Raw genomic sequence first — 14,393 nt, 5'->3', positions numbered from 1 at the left:
CTCAGTAACCAGTGACAAACTTATGGTACACATCTTATGACCTTATGGTACCACCGTACCTCAGGGACTCATAAACAGGTGGGCCTAATGTCTTTTCGGAATTTCTCTCCTTTAATCTCTCCGTGGCCGGATGCCCCAAGTTCTCCGAACTCCAGACGATTTCCAAGAATTGGAAAAGTTAAAAAATACAAAAATAACAGGAGAGGAAGCTCCGTGAAGAGGGAGTGGAGACGAAATTTATAGTCTAAAAGTTAGTTCCGTGCAGGTGCGTCGTATCTTGGGTCACCAACTCGGGGTTTCTATATTTATAATAAAACCACGAGAGCCAGAGACGATTGAAAGAGTAAAATGTATATAGGCCTAGGATGCTGTGCGCAGACAGCGACCGTCATCGTCATCTGATGAAACTCTTTCTTGATCTATCTAAAGACTCGATGGGGTACAGCTATTCTACAGAACATTAATGGCGGGAACGGTAAAAATCGGGGAGATGTTTTTTACTACAGAGGATGATAAAATTGAGAAAGATAGTTTCTGGGTGACCTTTGGAAAATAACCCTTTAAAATTTTGAAATGGGGCTAAAGATATGTAAAGCCATTTGTAGATATGAAATGTTTTTGAAATGGTTCAGCAGATATGGCGTGACTCTTTCGTTCCAAGCGAGGGTTAGACACTTGTACAAAACCGCAGAAATCAATTACTTGGTTTCTAGAATTCTTAGAAAATCATCAGTAATCACAATCATTTTTATGGGTAATCAAAGGTAATCAGAAATCTCCTATAATCACTGAAAATTACGTGAAATCTTGAGAAAATCAAAAATTATCGCATGTTTTACTAGTAATCTTTTGTAATGACCTCGGTAATCACACCTTTCGTGAAACAATCACGCATAACCATCGAGGAATTCGAAAATCCAAAATAAAAATCATAATCCGTTGAAATAGAAATAATCACTGCATTCATCGAAATTCACGAAGAATCCAGACTTGGTAATCACGGCATTCATCGAAATTCACGAAGAATCCAGACTTGGTAATCACGGCATTCACCAAAAATCACCGGAATTCATTGTAATTCAACAAGTAATCTGCGACAATAACGGGAAATCATCGTAAAGATTATGGAAATCACCGAAAATAATCGTATACACAGAAGTCAAGGAATTCGTTCAGTAATCATGGGAATTCACCAATATAAATTTTCAGAAATCAGTAATCAGGTGTACAAATTTTGCCGAATGACTAGCCCCTCGGTTCCTAGATAATTTTTGATTCAAGTACCCAAATATTTTGGCATCTGACCTTTCCACAGAGGTTACTTTAGCGACACGTCGTGTTAATCTACTTCTCCGGGAACCCAGGGCTAATTTATTTCGTTGGGTGCGTAAAAATAAAAGCCATTCTTGAATATCTTTTTTTCCTGGGTATCACCCTTTTCCGAAGTATCCTTAATTCGAACCTCCAATTGCAGTAATGAGTAAATATATTGCTAAATAATAAGTAGATTTTAATGCCATTAAGTCAGTTTTGCCTGACCATTTGCGTTTTAATAGAGAAGTAACTGTAGTTCAGTTTAAATCAGTTCTAGAGTAACTTGGCTCATTCAGAATGCCTGATAACATTTCACGCAAATTAAAGTTAAGAAAAGGGGAGTAATTTTCTCAACCCTCTTAAATAAAAAATTAGCAGTAAACGTTTTTTCTGACCCAAAGAACGGTTCCTAACACACCCCCTTTCGAAAAACGAATTGAATGAAAACTTGGCAATTTCGACAACTCATCTTCCCAATTTTATACGCGGTTTCCAATTGTAGTATACAATAACAATCATGACTCTGTGTATATTACGATATTGTTGATAGGATAAGATAATCTCTGTACCGTACGTTTGAATTGCATCAGATTTCGTTGTTAAAACCAATGTACTTACGCTTATAATAATCTCAAGAGGACCGCATCGTTCGATGTTGATAAATATTTAACTCCCTTCTCTTCTCACCAATCGGTAAAGATATTTGTAAAGTTCACGTGCAAGGAAATATTTTCAATTCTTTAAATAACTCCTTGAATCGTGTAAATATTGTTGGTGACTTCATGTTAATTTGCCCAAAATGTTTGGTTTAGGCCTAATTGTTTCATTGGAATTGGTCACTTGATGCCAAAGACAGGATAAAAGACTTCAATCAGCGTCGTCGAGCGTTTGCAGGCCCCAGGAAAATTTACCAAATAGCGGACCACCTTCAAGACAGTCATACAGACGTCCCTGGCCCAGGGCCGGATTAAGTCCCCCCCCCCGCTCTCTACGGTCCGGACTTAAGTGCTCATTAGTTCGTAACCAACTGTAGTTATTTTTTAAACTGGTCCAGTGACCTCCTAGCACCAAAAATCACAAACTGGTCCTTAGTACTGGTTCCCCCTTAGTTTTCCTATAGATTTACAATTTTGCGGAAACTAACATTTCTTATGCAAAGGAAAGAGATGAATGTAGAGAAGAGGAACGATTACCTTTAATGATAACGAGAATTTTTTTCAAAAGGTCATAGTGCTTGAACAACAGATGAAAATGCCCCGGTTTTTCTGTAGTTGGTCGATTTAACAATTCCAAACCACTCAGGAGCTATTGGGGGGGGGGGCGAAACAAATAAGCTTTGCATTTAGCCTTTAATAAAATAAAAAGAAACGCAGGTCTACGGAATTAATTTTCAAATCACAATCTTTCAGAGATAACATTTTTTCAGACATTAATATTAAGGGTGATATAAAATGTCTAGGCTTTTAAAGATAAAAACCTTGTAAAATTAAACGTACGTTTCTTTCGAGTGTCGGAAGATGTTTTGTACAGAAAAGGAAATCTATCTACGTGGAACGATTCGAGTTTTGATTAGTAATCAAAAATAAGATTTTGAGCTTCGTTTTAAAAGTTTCCCCCTAAATCTAAAAGATATCTCGTAGGATAATGTTATGAATTTTTTGGGGGTGGGTAACCGGGCCCGGGATACGGAGATTATTTTTAGTGGATGGTGCTGCTATAATCTGAAGAGTCCATCAACCTTCTCCATCTCATCTCGGTGCGAAGCTAAAGATAACGCGCGTCTCTCCGATTTTGGGACAAAATTTGGGTCAGACGTCTCGGATGATTATCAGACATTTTTTATATTTAAAACTGATAATTTATTGCATTGATTCGCAATTTTGACGTAAAAATTTTGAGAAAAAAGTGGAGGTTGTTATTGGTTAGGTAATATCAAAAGTTTATAAATAATACTTCTCTTCCGAGAGAAGTGTACACCACAAAGCGGTGGTAATTGTAACATGATTCTTCCCAACATCATTTTACATTTGGAGCAAGGTTACTAAGCCGAATCACACACGCGATAAATAGTTCCCTCATCATTACTCTTTTAGCGCTTAAATATTTGCCAAGTCGCATGCACTTGTGGGTTTTTGTCCCATGTCAAGACAATCAAGGTTTGCGGGTTGATTGTTGAGGATTTAGTATACCAAATAGTTATAGAATTCACCCTCAAGGTGCGATGCCCATCCGAACTTAGTTTGATGAGTAGGAGAGCAAACAAAAACGGGGTAAGCCTGGGAAGAATGATGTTACATAACTAAAGTATTAAGAGGATACAGAGTGTCATCCTTCTTCTTTATCCCTTTCTAGTAATATTAAGCCATTTGTCCAGTTTTTTTAACGGTTTATAAAGATCTTACAAAGCATTACATCTATTGTAAAGAAAACAATAAAAGTTGACAAACGCAGCTTCCTCTTTCGACAATTCAAAGCTGTCGTTCGGGATATCTTCCAAAGGACCAATTTACGTAAATTCTGACGTCAATGTATTATCCCAAAATACCGTCCGTCAGTTGGAAAAGGTCAATGTCTCTGACGGTGTCAATTATAAGCCAAAACACCCCCCGCTTAGAAATAACATAGTTCCATAATTGAACGCGGAGAGCAAAGACCACAAAGATTTGTACAGAAAGAAAGATTATGAAGATTAAAAGCATCGTAGCCAAAAAACACCTGAGAGACTATAAAAAAAAGGGTAAAGACACTAAATAAAGATGAACTCGGCGGAAAAGAGCAATTGCAAGACACGTATATATTTCTTTCAAAATGACTTATGTAAAAGCACACTACCGTCAAAGAGAAATGCCAACTACGTGGTTGCCAACTAGGCTAACCATTCGGCGCTGAGAGAAACTGAAGCCTACGTGCGAAAAAAGGGGTTTCTGGATAAAATGTCAGAATGAATTTCACTAGGATCACGAGGATAACGGCTTTGCCAATTATTACGTAAGAGACAGCGAGAGGCGTTCAGAAACGACTATACTTTGCTTCAAGAGATAGTGAAAGAGAGGTTGTGGAGCGATATAATGTTCCAGTGACTTTGGACTTCTTCTATCTATTGTCCTATTTCAATTTGTAATAGCGATCAACTCAATACTGGACATGACTCGTCCGTCCGTTTAGTTAGCACATCCTAAAGCTGAGCCTAAAGTAACTTGCGTTGATCGAACTGTGAAACATTCATTTCGCCTTCACAAAATACCTAAGCATAATTCCACAAATTTCGGTTAAACCGATCTTGCTAAACCAAATGTTTTCATACTCTGATCTGAGTGGGCCAAGTGTTAAGGATTATTTTGAAAGACATTAAAGAACACGGTTCTACTTTAGGACCACCTTTTATCCTGTCAAAACACAGTTATTCCTCTTTCCCGCCAAATTGGCTGTGCCTACGAAATTTGGTGCAAAAAAAGGTAAAAGGTTGTTTTCAACTGTCCTTTAAGAACATTAACTTCTAACTGCCAACAGCGACACAATGTCGGCCAAACTTTCGCCCCAAAAAGTGAACCTATACCCAGAGTCAGAGAATGTAGGCCTAGTCCAGCAAATATTTAGTTCTCGAAGCCCTGAACAAATGGTGAAATACTTGTCTAGAAAGAAACAAACATGTTTACGTAATAAGAGAATGAGAACACGCGACTTCTGTTTCGTTTCTTGGCGGCTCCAAGAATCTCTCCATCAGTTCCGTCATTCGGTAACCAAGACAACCAACTGTTACATCGTCCATTGAAAAAGGGTGGGAGAGAAACTTTATCGCTTGGCAAACAGTTTTCTTATAGTAATGAAAGAACAACCACTATAATGCGATATCAAAAATAAATGAAGCTCATTAACACGAAGATATCCTGTAATTATTCTTCCGTTAAATTGAATACGTTTTCTTCAACAGGTCAGAAGGGTCACATCAGCTCCTGACAATAGGCTAAATCGGTGTAAATACGTGATTAGCTCCCAACGAAATAGATTCCATCATAAGTTCATAAGATATGTTCCATAAGTTTGTCACTGGTAACAAACTGGAGCTTGTCATGAAGTGACGTAGGTCATAGATTCTCGTAAAGCGACGCCTGGTGAGGCGCTCTCAAAGGCTTAGCACAGACTAAATAAGAAGATGGACTGCAAAATCAGCGTTGTCAATTCTAGCGTCGTTCTCGAACTAGCTCTCGGTAAGTCTCTAGCATTGCGAAGTAGTGTCATACTTATGATTCTATTAAAGTATTGCCTGCATAACCATCTCAAAGGCTTAACACAAGCTATGGAGCGAGGGCTGAAAACAATATACAAGTGTTGATCTCGAGTATTGAAGCTTCAAAGTTCATAATAGAAATTATATAGCTTGACACAAGGAAATTATATTGTGCTGCAATGATAATTACCGATGTGGGCGGAGCTTGTATCGTACGGTACTGTTGACGTCAACATGGCCAAGCTACGAGAGCTTAGTTTCATCATAAAATAAGGATCACCCGAGTCATCCTGATCTTACTCATAAAGTTTTATACGTGAAATCAACAGGTCTAGAGTTTGAAAGCATTTCATAATTTCGTTTTCAAGTATTTCTGTAAATGATGTATATCAAATCGCGAGATTTATCGAAACGCGTGATTTGCGGAATCAGAAATCATACGACTGTACAATTGGTTACACCCCTATTAAAGTCGTAGATATTTAACTTTTCTCATTAAGAATTTATCACAACAGATAATGAAGTCAAAATAACATGCAGTCGTTTTTGATAATGAAATTATATGACCCGGTTTTTTATGATTAGACGTATTGTTAATTTTGGAGGCCAAGGATTGGTTCATTTATAAACACGAAGGATGCCTGATTGATAGGATTATTTTATCGATTACTACATCGCGACTCCATCGTTGACGTAAATACTTAGCGTTGGGTTAGAAAGGTCACGAATCCATTTTTTACGAGAAGTGCATATTACATTCATACTTTTAAATGTTTACCAACCCTCATAGATAATTTCCACTAAAGGGGCTACAGAAAATTTCGCCTCCCCTGTCTCTCACCTTAAAATTCAGTGCAATGTTGTTAGGCCCTCTGTCAGTCAAATTAATCGAGTACTGATTCAAACTGAACTCGGGGCCTTGGAGAAAGGGGGCCAATTTGGTCAGTTTTCTCGGGTCCCTTACCTTCTAGGGTGTCCGGGCCACCTTTAAGACTGTCTTGATGGGGTCCCGCAAACTCTCTCGACGGCCCTAACTGAACTGCTAGCCCTTTATCTCTGCAATCTCTTGACCCACCAACGGCCTAGCAACACTTGGGGAACGAAAGAAAAAAACTTTAAAGTAAACCAAGTTTACTAGAGAGTAGTTATAAATTCGCCACATTTCTAGCTTTATCTCCAGTCCAAATGTAGGTCCGGAGTTAATCCCCGCCTCTGAATTAAAACCAGCATCTCATTGGTTCTTGAAAACTCACCGTCAGCGCGATGCTAATGACGAAAATTACGTACTTTCCGACTGAGGAGAGGCGAAATAGCCCGGCCACCTTTTACGTCCCCCCCCCCTTGGATTTTGAAATTGGGACTGAGACTATGGCGGGAATACCTAGGCCAGCTATAACTTCTCCCTAGTAAACTAGATATCGCTTCTTGGTGTAAACTATGTATGATAATATCAAGATCGTCACAGATGAAGGGTTAGATTTGAGCAAGGTTCTATACAGCTATCAAGTTTTTAATCGTACGAAAAGCGTTTTGTTGATAATTTTACCCAAACTAATTAGATGAAACACAATTTGGTCACGAAATGATGAAAAATTTACTGGAAATTAAGGGTTTGATTCAATCGTTATCTAAACGTCTCGATCAACTGCAACTTCGATTACATTTTGATCTTCTTTCTCTGCCTAAAACTGGGCATACATATTAATCAATAGCTTCATTTAGGTCACTATAAAACTAAATAATTTTTCGAAATATAAAAAACCGAAGCAGAAAAAAATAGAATGAAATATATTATGTAGATTTTTGGCGGGAAAAATCCATTGGATCAGAGTCCTTGTACTCTTTGGAGGCTCTCGAACTTTACAACCTTGGAATATCGACATTAACAAAACCAGAGGGAACATACGCATTCTCATTGGAAATTCAAAGGAAAAAGAAGTAGAACGCTTTAAGAAAAAGAGAAAATATACTCAGACAGTAAACAAATTACCCCCAAAGCTTTAAGCCTCGTAGCGCAAACTCATATAGGCCTAGAGAGCGTATATACAGTCAAAGGCAAAGTCCCTGAGAGTAAAACGGATACGGTATCAAATGATCAATAGCGTGGTAACGTTAAGTTACGCGTATTCCATCTTCCCATGAATATTGAACATATTTTGTCAGTACATTTTTCAAAGTATCGTGACTTGCAATATAAACGAGATTATAGTCTGCTACTACGAACTTTCTCGTGACTTCACACCCTCCTATCTCTTACCTCGGTTTTGGTGGCCATATTGGAAAGCTCAGAAGCATTAGTGTGACATCACACATGCTATTTGCTCATAGAACCAAAGCGGTATGTATCAAACATGGCCGCCCACTGCCAAAGCTAGCCCCGTGACGTTTTACCTAGGCACTGACGTCACAACTGACTTAGCTCTATATTGACGTCACGTCCCCGTAGCTCCTACCCTCTCGGTACCACTCTATACTTTTAATATTTCGTGGATGAATTGAAATACAAACTTTCTCGGTTATCACAGAGACACAAACCACATATTTTAAACAATAAGACCTTTAAAGGTTAAGGGACATTCTGGTCGCGGAAGAACCCATTGATTATTTTCCCTTCTATGTGCAAGTTGACCATTTTTCAAGAATTATCTAATGTTGGTACATTTCAAGACTAGAGAGAGCAAGAGATACGAGGCTAATTGTTGACAATAATATTTAAATTTCCACAGACGTCCTTTCTTCAACATTTATGTTTGTCACGGATCGAAGTAACGTTTCCTTGGAGAATTGAAAATATTCAGGCCGTCAAGTGCAGCCCAAGACATCATTCAAGTTTTAATATTATCCAGAGGGGTCGACCCTGGACTAGAGTATAGATACCTAGGGTTAGGGCAGGGGGTGGCCTCTGACGAACTCTACGCGATAGCAATCGTATATAAGTTTTCGATGGTAACCTTCGATTGTTACAACTAGAGTCAGCGAACTTAATAAAACAGACAGGGACTCGTAATTCAACCAACCAATACGCTTAATAAAGCGAGTAAACGCGCCGGGGTGTCCGAAAAACGTAAAGAAGCCGCTTCGCCATCTCCAATAACCCTTTATGGCAAGCAAGGTCCCAGTCTGAACCTGCAACGTCTTTGACGTTGCGTTACAATTGTCTCTAATATGCAAAAATCTGACCTTTCAAATGGGATGGGTTTGAAGCTCTTGGTGCAATAGTCTGACAATCAAGGACAGTTCCTATCGGACAACAGATTGGTCTAGACGATTTAAAGGCTATTAAATGAGTCTAATGATTACTACAATTGCGAAACCAGACTACTACGTGGCATAAAATGTAAACTCTCGAGGTCAAAGGTAAAACATGATAAGTTAGGCTAAATATACTAACAGATCCTGATGCGCTATAGGCCCTACGTCCGAGAAGGTCGTCGATCGTGACGAACCTCAAAATGAAGCGCCATTTTGATTCCACTTACAGGTAGGGTTTTTGACCTTGCGTCAAGGTCTCTGCAAGGGTCATAGTCCTAATGTCAAAGTCCTGTATAAACAGTCGCTATAAACGATAACCTCTGTGGAATTTTCGTTGCAAAAAAGAAATGCCTTGATGTCTAGTTGGGCCTCTTGTAAACAGTTTCTAAACTTAAATGAATGGCCATTCCAATGATTTCTGGATGGATGCATTAAAAATCCTCATGCATCAGCTAGCGATAAGTCAAAACCCATGAAATGTCAAGGGCCTCAGATTCTATGCACAAATTTTACATTTATCAGAGAGCTGGGAAGGAACTTTGGTCTTGGTTCTCGGATTCAAGAAGTAAGCATTATGTGATATCCTAGGAACATTGGAAAGTGTGGCCCAACTGTAACAAGCTTAAGTGTTCACAATAAGAAACCAGGCAACGTCAACCACATGTAACCCTTCATTTGTTAATAGGGTCATTCGCTGTTAAAGTTTGAAGTGAGGTCACAGGGTGGGATACTCTATTGGAGTGAACATTGGTTTCGGTTCCAAGTTGCCAATATAACACCTGCATATGAGTTCACGTGGAATCATGTCGAAATTGCCTTAATTAGTTCATGTGCAACGAATAGTACATGGTCCATTTCTCCCACACGTCGATATTTTATAATTGTACAAGTCTTTTCATTACCAAATTAGGAAATGGGAGAGGATGCTTTGGTATAAACTCTGTGGTACGATCCTCTATAGAGGAATGAGCTTTTTCTTAACAATATATGTTAAGCCTAATTATACATAAAAATGTCAAGTTAAAAATTCTAAAAGTTAAACAAGACACTGTTCCATTCAAAGATAAAATGCAGTTGAGGTATAAGGTTTGGTTTCATTGATCAAGCATATCTCTTTCAGAAAGAACCCATTCTATTTTTTTAAGGCTCTGGGGTCTTAAAAGGGTGGTTTCTTTACCCTTTTACTGCATTCCCTTTACTCCTTTAGACGCAATATATCCTCAAAACGCAATGCCTTTGACTGTATTGACTTCATGAAGACAAAGCATGAAGTACCATTCCTCTTCAGTTTAATGGATCTATCAATAATATCAGAAAGGGATAATAGAAGAAGGATGACACTCTGTATCCTCTCAATACTTTAGTTACGTAACATGATTCTTCCCAGGCTCACCCTTTTTGTTCGCTCTTCCGCTCATCAAATTAAGTTTAGATGGGTATCGCACCTTGAGGGTGAATTCTGTAACTGTTTGGCATACTAAATCCTCAGCAATCAACCCCACAAACCTTGACTGTCTTGACGTACGACAAAAATCCACAAGCGTGCCTTGACAAATAGTTCAGCGCTAGTAGAGTAATGATGAGGGAACTATTTATCGCGTATGTGATTCGGTTTAGTAACCTTGCTCCAAATGTTCCGATATTGGTAAAAGTTACCAAGCTTTGTGGTACCCTTCTCTCGAAGAGAAGTATTATAAATTTCTGATAATATACTTTTCTGGAAGTAAAAAGACAGAATAATTTCTGCACCATCACGGATTGAAAAGTCAACTAATAAAGGGATAACATCTTTCTTGTAAGGTCTGATATCTCCGCTCATCAGCGGCCATTGTAGCTTACTTTGAAACTGCCATTTCATTTCCCCAAACTGGTTATCCGAATATCCGTGTCCATTCGTCCCATATTTGGGAGACCAACAAAGTTATACCCTTGTATGATTATCTTAATCCCAATAAATCAAAAATTGGACGAGAAGGCTTACTAGATACTACACAAAAATGGAAACCCGCGATTAAATCGTAAAATAATTTATATATAGTGACATTTTTAGTAAATTTAATCCACCTGGAGAATTCTAGAACTATTTTCATCTTTACTAGGGCTTACCTCACGGATAGCTCCGCACTATATTTCTTTCTGGAGTATTTTAGTACTGAAATTAGATATTGCATTATGATTGAGAATTCTAGTTCTATGGTTACTCAATCGGAGCACCTCCTCCCTGCCTCTAAAAGCGTATCTCCATTTTTCTTCACGTGTAGCCTTTGACCCAGTCTCGCACGTTCTCCTTGGAAAGCGACCAATAGGGAAAGAAGACATTGAAAAGTTCTTTGACAGCGCCCCGAATAAACGAAAACGAAATTAAAAAAAAAACCAGTCTCGACATTTAAACCTTATCCTTGAGACTTAAGGTGTGTTAGACTTCCATCATTTGTAGTAAATGTCATGTTTACCAATTTTTCACTCTTCGATGCGTTTCTTTAATAAAGTGCATTTAAGCTTGATTGAAAATTTCACTTAATTAATTTGAATGCTAACGATGTTCCCTCAATATTCAATTTATTCCATATGGAGGTAATTTAGGTAAGATTATGTTAATTTTAGGTTAGGTTATATAAGATTGGTCTTAGGGTAGGTTAAGTTAGATTAGGTTTGGGTTGGTCTTGGGGTAGGTTAAGTTAGATTAGGTTTGGGTTGGTCTTGGGGTAGGTTATATTGGGTTTGGGTTGGTCTTGGGGTAGGTTTAGTTAGATTAGTTTTGGGTTGGTCTTGGGGTAGGTTAGATTAGTTTCGGGTTGGTCTTGGGGTAGGTTTAGTTAGATTAGTTTTGGGTTGGTCTTGGGGTAGGTTAGATTAGTTTCGGGTTGGTCTTGGGGTAGGTTATATTGGGTTTGGGTTGGTCTTAGGGTAGGTTAAGTTAGATTAGATTTGGGTTGGTCTTGGGGTAGGTTAAGTTAGATTAGATTTGGGTTGGTCTTGGGGTAGGTTAAGTTAGATTAGATTTGGGTTGGTCTTGGGGTAGGTTAGATTAGGTTTGGGTTGGTCTTGGGGTAGGTTATATTGGGTTTGGGTTGGTCTTGGGGTAGGTTATATTGGGTTTGGGTTGGTCTTGGGGTAGGTTATATTGGGTTTGGGTTGGTCTTGGGGTAGGTTATATTGGATTTGGGTTGGTCTTGGGGTAGGTTATATTGGGTTTGGGTTGGTCTTGGGGTAGGTTAGATTAGGTTTGGGTTGGTCTTGGGGTAGGTTATATTGGGTTTGGGTTGGTCTTGGGGTAGGTTAGATTAGGTTTGGGTTGGTCTTGGGGTAGGTTATATTGGGTTTGGGTTGGTCTTAGGGTAGGTTAAGTTAGATTAGATTTGGGTTGGTCTTGGGGTAGGTTAAGTTAGATTAGATTTGGGTTGGTCTTGGGGTAGGTTAAGTTAGATTAGATTTGGGTTGGTCTTGGGGTAGGTTAGATTAGGTTTGGGTTGGTCTTGGGGTAGGTTATATTGGGTTTGGGTTGGTCTTGGGGTAGGTTAGATTAGTTTCGGGTTGGTCTTGGGGTAGGTTATATTGGGTTTGGGTTGGTCTTAGGGTAGGTTAAGTTAGATTAGATTTGGGTTGGTCTTGGGGTAGGTTAAGTTAGATTAGATTTGGGTTGGTCTTGGGGTAGGTTAAGTTAGATTAGATTTGGGTTGGTCTTGGGGTAGGTTAGATTAGGTTTGGGTTGGTCTTGGGGTAGGTTATATTGGGTTTGGGTTGGTCTTGGGGTAGGTTATATTGGGTTTGGGTTGGTCTTGGGGTAGGTTATATTGGGTTTGGGTTGGTCTTGGGGTAGGTTATATTGGATTTGGGTTGGTCTTGGGGTAGGTTATATTGGGTTTGGGTTGGTCTTGGGGTAGGTTAGATTAGGTTTGGGTTGGTCTTGGGGTAGGTTATATTGGGTTTGGGTTGGTCTTGGGGTAGGTTAGATTAGGTTTGGGTTGGTCTTGGGGTAGGTTATATTGGGTTTGGGTTGGTCTTGGGTAGGTTAGATCGGGTTTTGGCTTGGTCTTGGGGTAGGTTAGATTGGGTTTGGGTTGGTCTTGGGGTAGGTTAGATTGGGTTTGGCTTGGTCTTGGGGTAGGTTAGATTAGGTTTGGCTTGGTCTTGGGGTAGGTTAGATTAGATTTGGGTTGGTCTTGGGGTAGGTTAGATTAGATTTGGGTTGGTCTTGGGGTAGGTTAAGTTAGATTAGATTTGGGTTGGTCTTGGGGTAGGTTAGATTAGATTTGGGTTGGTCTTGGGGTAGGTTAAGTTAGATTAGATTTGGGTTGGTCTTGGGGTAGGTTAGTTTAGGTTTGGGTTGGTCTTGGGGTAGGTTAGATTAGGTTTGGGTTGGTCTTGGGGTAGGTTATATTGGGTTTGGGTTGGTCTTGGGGTAGGTTATATTGGGTTTGGGTTGGTCTTGGGGTAGGTTAGATTGGGTTTGGCTTGGTCTTGGGGTAGGTTAGATTAGGTTTGGCTTGGTCTTGGGGTAGGTTAGATTAGATTTGGGTTGGTCTTGGGGTAGGTTAAGTTAGATTAGATTTGGGTTGGTCTTGGGGTAGGTTAAGTTAGATTAGATTTGGGTTGGTCTTGGGGTAGGTTAGATTAGGTTTGGGTTGGTCTTGGGGTAGGTTATATTGGGTTTGGGTTGGTCTTGGGTAGGTTAGATCGGGTTTTGGCTTGGTCTTGGGGTAGGTTAGATTGGGTTTGGGTTGGTCTTGGGGTAGGTTATATTGGGTTTTGGCTTGGTCTTGGGGTAGGTTAGATTAGGTTTGGGTTGGTCTTGGGGTAGGTTATATTGGGTTTGGGTTGGTCTTGGGTAGGTTAGATTAGGTTTGGGTTGGTCTTGGGGTAGGTTATATTGGGTTTGGGTTGGTCTTGGGGTAGATTAGATCGGGTTTTGGGGTAGGTTAGATTTGGTTTGGCTTGGTCTTGGGGTAGGTTAGATTAGGTTTGGGTTGGGTTGGTATTAGGTTATGTTAGATTCGTTTTGGGTTAGTCTTAGGGTAGGTTTTGAGGTGCCGATTGTGGTTTAGGTTAGATTAGGTTTCGATTGCGGTTTTAAGGTTACATTAGGTGTCGATTGAGGTTTAGGTTATACTTAGGTTAGGTTACTTAGCTCTTTAGGTTAGATTCAATGGGGTTCGGTTACCGTCTTATACCCCATTCGAAAGCCAACAGTTTCTACCATTGGCTTGTCAAGTAGACTGTAGACAGTAAGAACGACAACAACATTTCGTACACAAATGCCTTATTCAATTCATAACAATCCGTAATCTTAACCAGCCACTTATATTGTTGAATAAATAAATTTTTTACTTCAAGTGAGGAACGTTTAAGCTCTTTGGGATGATACTACAGATCCTACAACGTGAGCCCGGCGATTGATTTGACTACAATTGATCTCCTTAAAAGTTATTAAGAGTTCTCTATAAACTCCTCTCCCTCTCTTTCTTTCTTTCTCTGTCGTTTACTACTCAGAAAACCATATATATATTTTTTCAACCTTCATTCTCCAATAAAAGTGTTTACTCCGAGTTTTGCCCTTCGCCGGCGTACAAATCGTATACACGAAGGACATCCCTAGTAT

The 14,393-nt window shown here is 39.4% G+C and overlaps 2 long non-coding RNA genes across 2 annotated transcripts; one reads left to right on the top strand and one right to left on the bottom strand.

Annotated features, from left to right (window-relative positions):
• The first annotated feature begins 2,232 nt into the window (after nucleotides 1–2,232).
• On the top strand, nucleotides 2,233–6,031 carry LOC149610484 (uncharacterized). Its single transcript, XR_016376664.1, has 2 exons — nucleotides 2,233–3,240; nucleotides 3,667–6,031. It is a non-coding gene; the product is annotated as an uncharacterized LOC149610484 (long non-coding RNA).
• Nucleotides 6,032–7,316: 1,285 nt separating this feature from the next.
• On the bottom strand, nucleotides 7,317–10,658 carry LOC149610483 (uncharacterized). The gene is made up of 3 exons (XR_016376616.1): nucleotides 10,634–10,658; nucleotides 10,188–10,511; nucleotides 7,317–10,092 (listed from the first exon to the last, which is right to left on the bottom strand). It is a non-coding gene; the product is annotated as an uncharacterized LOC149610483 (long non-coding RNA).
• Nucleotides 10,659–14,393: the final 3,735 nt, after the last annotated feature.

The sequence above is a fragment of the Phalangium opilio genome, unplaced genomic scaffold, assembly GCF_054372755.1.
Source record: "Phalangium opilio isolate 3A_F unplaced genomic scaffold, DU_Popi_V2 ptg000329l_1, whole genome shotgun sequence".
Taxonomy (NCBI): Eukaryota; Metazoa; Arthropoda; class Arachnida; order Opiliones; family Phalangiidae; genus Phalangium; species Phalangium opilio.
The sequence above is the reverse complement of the archived record's forward strand: the minus strand, read 5'-3'. Positions and strand labels throughout refer to the sequence as shown.